The 4,756-nt window shown below is 43.8% G+C and overlaps 1 pseudogene; it reads left to right on the top strand.

Annotated features, from left to right (window-relative positions):
- The first annotated feature begins 3,287 nt into the window (after nt 1-3,287).
- Nucleotides 3,288-4,221, top strand: LOC102428052 (annotated as a pseudogene).
- The last annotated feature ends 535 nt before the right edge of the window (nt 4,222-4,756 follow it).

The raw sequence follows: 4,756 nt of genomic DNA, 5'->3' as shown, positions 1-4,756 counted from the left end.
GAGATGGGAAAAGGAGCCTGAATAGCCTCTAGTGGTGAAAGTCAGTGGGGATTCAGTCTGTCTGGGGGGGTGGGGGGGGAGTCTGCTAGAGACCCAGATGCCACCTGCCCAGGGTCCAGCACTTGTATTGTTACAGCACCAGCCTGGGGAATGCACTGCCTGGTCCTGCAACTGCTGGCAATGCCACTCTACCTAGACAGTGCTCAGCCCGCAGAAGGGTCTGCTGGCTGCAATCAGCACGGTGGCGCTCCTTTTCTGGAGAAGTTCTTGGTAGACATTCAGTGAAAAGAGAACCATTCTTCCCCATCTCAAGCACCCAACCTGCACCCCACACACGCACCTGTCAAACCACTTGGCCTGGTGTCCACTCCCTGTGGCCCCACCCTGCAGAGTTCTGTCACTCAAGGGGATCAGAGTGCCGCCCAGAGCTGGGACTATCATCAGAGCGCTGTCTCCAGGGAGGCTTTTGTCCGGGAATCAAATGGGCAGGTGCTGGGTTGTGTCTGTACATCACAAGGAAGCCACTCCTATCTCCCTTGGGAATTCAGCCCTCATATCCTGGCGGTAAGGGGCAGAAGTGTCTGCCCCCTCCTACAGACTATTTGGATCTGCCCTTCCAAGTCCCACTTGGCCCTGCCCCGCTGAGCTGAACACCATGGGGGCGGGGGGGGGGGGCGGGGGGGGCTGCTTGGAGCTGGGACGTTTGGAGTGTGTCTCTCTCAGAGGCTATTTTCTGGGACTGGGACAAAGTGCATGGCCCCCTCCTGCAGGCTCAGCTGGCACCACCCCCAATAGGAGATTTTGTTTTTTTGTTCATCCTTACCTGAGGGTTTTTTCCCCATTGATTTTTAGAGAGAGAGAGGGAGGGAGGGAAGGGGGGAGGGGAGAGAGAGAGAGAAACAAGAAAATAATTCACATCTTTATACAGAGCAAGAGTCCCCTGGGAGTCTTATTTATACTTGGGTACTTGGGAATGATTGGTGATTCGTTTTTACTAAGCCTCCACCTACACTTTAAAAAGCAACAGGCTGAGTCCAGGGAAAAGAAAATTAGAGTGAACCTTAGTCCAGGCCATCTTTCTCTGTCATGAACTACTGCAACAGTTGCTCAACCAGTCTTCCCCTGTGTGTTCTGACCATTATCTTAAAATGTGAATCTGTTCGTATTCATGCTTTTGCCTATCTTGTACATTTAGAATAAAATGCAAATCCTTTAATTTGGCCTAAAAGGCATTGTTTAATCCAGCCTCTGCATCTCTCTCCAACTTCATCTTGCTAGTCTTCTTGCTCACTATACTCCAAACATACTAGTCTTTCAGTTCCTTAATCTGGTCAAGCTTTTAACCATTCAGGGCCTTTGCACTTTTGTGTTTCCCACAGCTACCAACCCTCACTTCTGCACCTCTTCCCACTGCTAGTTTTTTCCACTTCCTTAAGTTTCAGCTTAAAAATATTTGCTGACCACATTTTCTAAAGTAAGTTCCCCTCAACTTTTATGCTCTATCAGCACCTGCTTACTTGTTTCATTGCTTTTTATCAAGTTGGTAATCATTTTCTTTTCTTTGTTTTTGTCTGCCTGCCAATTAGAATGTAAACTCCATGAAGGCAGGAATATTACCTATCTTGTGACAATGTTATGCCCCTAACACCCAGAACAGTGCTGAGTACCTGGCAGATAATGAGTAAATACTTGACGAATGAAAAAGAGACCTGGAAATTGATCCTTTGATCAACAAGGAGAAAAATGTGATGAAATAGGTACCAGTTCCTCTTTTATACTTTTGAGAAGTGCAGCTGCTCTTATGGCAGAAGATACTAAAATTAGTGTAGAAGATCTGAATGATAGGGATCTAAAACCTGGATAGCTAATGCTGAAGATAAAACACCATAGGACATCTAGAAAAAATATTTAATGAAGTTCCAAAAATATATATTTCCTAGTTTCTGATAGATCATTTACCCAACTCACTTCCACGAACTGTTCATCTGCTCTCTTTCCCCATCTCAGCAGTTACTGGTTCCACCCTGGGCCCAAACCAGCTGTTTAACAAACCACCCCAAAACTTAGTGACTTAAAAAAACACCTAGCCTAGCTGGCGTGGCTCAGTGGTTGAGCATCGACCTATGAACCAGGAAGTCACGGTTCGATTCCCAGTCAGGGCATTGTGCCTGGGTTGCAGGCTTGATCCCCAGTGTGGGGCATGCAGGAGGCAGCCCACCAATGATTCTCTCTCATCACTGATGTTTCTATCTCTCTCTCCCTCTCCCTTCCCCTCTGAAATCAATAAAAATATATATTAACAAACAAACAAACAAACACCTAGAGGCTTAAAACAAAAGCCTCTTTTGGTTTCGTAAGCTGAATGGGCTTAAGTGGGTAAAAATTGCTTGGCTCTATGATGCAGTTGTAGTTAGTGGCTGAGGTGGGGTCATCTGTAGGTTGTCTGTAGACTGGACAAGACATCTAAGATGGCACACTCACACAGCAGACAGCTGATGCTGGCTGTTGGCTGGGAGCTTAGCTGGGTCTGCCAACCAGAGCAGCTATGTGTGTGTGACCTCGCCATTTGGCTTCACTTCTCAAAGTGTGGTGGTTGTGTTCCAGGAGTACAAGTTCCAAGAAGTAAGAAATGGAAGCTTCTGGTCTCTTTGTGCCCAGAAACTAGCACAGGGTCCTTTCTACCATTTTCTGTTTGTCAAAGCAGTTACAGAAATCACCCAAATTCAAAAGGAGGAGCCATAGATCCCACCTATCAATGGGAAGAGAGTCAATGAATCTGTAGCCATCTTTCATCTGCCATAATACCCCATTACGTTCTGGCCATTCCACCTCATAAAAATCCTTCCAATCCTTCTTTTCAAACTCACTGCCACTAACTTGGTACAGATCACCATCAAATTCTCTCCTAGATAATTGCAAATGCTTCCTAATTGGACACCTTCAATTTGGTAGTCTCAAACCTGTTCTCCATATTATGACCCAAATGATCTTCATAAAAATCAAAAGTGACTGCCCTGGCCAGTGTGCCTCAGTTGAGCATGGTTCCATACACTGAAGGGTTGCTGATTCGATTCCCAGTTAGGGCACATGCCCAGGTTTTGGGCTTGATCCCTGGTAGGGGGCGTGCAGGAGGCAGCCGATGAATAGTTCTCTTCATCAATGTTTCTCTCCCTCTCTCTCGCTAAAAAAAAGGGGGGAGGGGGGACAAGAAAATTAAAGGTGACTGAATTGACCATGTATTTAAAATCTTTCATGGGTCTCCAGCTTTCCAACTTGAGCCCAGCATAATGGCTCCCTCATAGACGGATGGTGAGAAGGGCCGTTCTGCCACCAACGAGGTAGTGACCAGAGAATACACCATCAACATTCACAAGCCCATCCATGGAGTAGATTTCAAGAAGTATGATCTTCAGGCACTTAAAGGGATACAAAAATTTGCCATAAAGGATATGGAAACTTCAGATGTGTACATTCACCAGGCTCAACAAAGCTGTCTGGGCAAAAGCAATAAGGAATGTTCCATGCCGTATCCCGGTGTGGTTGTCTAGAAAACGTAATAAGGATGAAGATTCACCAAACAAGCTCTACACATTGATTACCTATGTACCTGTCACCACTTTCAAAAATCTACAAACATCCCAAGCACTGAAGGGTCTCAAGTTCGATTCCCAGTCAAGGGCACATACCCAGATTGCAGGTTCCATCCCTGGCCCCGTCAGGCGCATGCAGGAGGCAGCCAATCGATGTGTCTTTCTCACATTGATGTTTCACTTTCTCTCTCCCTCCTTCCCTCTCACTCTCTCTAAAAATTAATGGATCCTGGCTGACTGCGTAGCTCAGTGATTGAGGATCAATCTATGACCCAGAGGTCACAGTTCGATTCCTAGTTAGGGCATATGCCTAGGTTGCAGACTAGATCCCTGGTGTGGGGCATGCAGGAGGCAGCCAATCAATGATTCTCTCTCATTATTGATGTTCCTATCTCTCTCTCCCCCCTTTCTCTCTGAAATCAATAAAAATGTATTTAAAAATAAAATAAAATAATCAATAAAAATATCCTTGAGTAAGGATTAACAAAAAAATAAAATAAATAAAAATAATAAATACTAAAAAAAAATCTACAAGCAGTTAATGTGGATGAGAAATAATTGCTGGTTGTTGACTAAAGTTATAAAACTAAGTTTCCAGTTTATGTCCTTTGCCTATATTTTAGTTGAATAAGCATAGTTTGTTTATAGAACTATAAATGCATTAACAAATTCAGAATATAAAAACTATCATAGTTGATTTGAATAATGATACCCACTGGCAATATATCTTTAGGTTTGGTTTATGATGTTTATTTGTTATTGACCTGTAGATATTTTTAATTTTTATGTAATTAAATATTTCAATGCTGTCTTTTTAAACAACTGCCTTTGAATAAATAAAATAAAATATTTTTATTGCTGTTAGAATAAAATCCAAACATCTGATCATTTCCTAAGATGAGTTTGAATGATCTGGCCCTCAATTACCTGGTCAACCACATCTCTCACCATAACCCTCCTCCACCCCTCACCATATTTTCTGATTCATTACTGTATTAGTCATGTCCAGTCAGACAAACAGAAACACTCTAAGTATTTTAAAGGGGCAATATAGGAAATTGGTTTCAAAACGTGAAAGGGCCAGAGGGGCAAAAAAGATAAGGTTACCCAGGAGTTAGGAACTGCCTGGAACTCTAGGCTGGAGCAGGAGCGGGGACGGTGTTACC

This window comes from Myotis lucifugus, unplaced genomic scaffold, assembly GCF_000147115.1.
Source record: "Myotis lucifugus unplaced genomic scaffold, Myoluc2.0 scaffold_47, whole genome shotgun sequence".
NCBI classification, from domain to species: domain Eukaryota; kingdom Metazoa; phylum Chordata; class Mammalia; order Chiroptera; family Vespertilionidae; genus Myotis; species Myotis lucifugus.
Note: the sequence above shows the minus strand (reverse complement) of the source record. Positions and strands in the feature narration are given on the sequence as shown.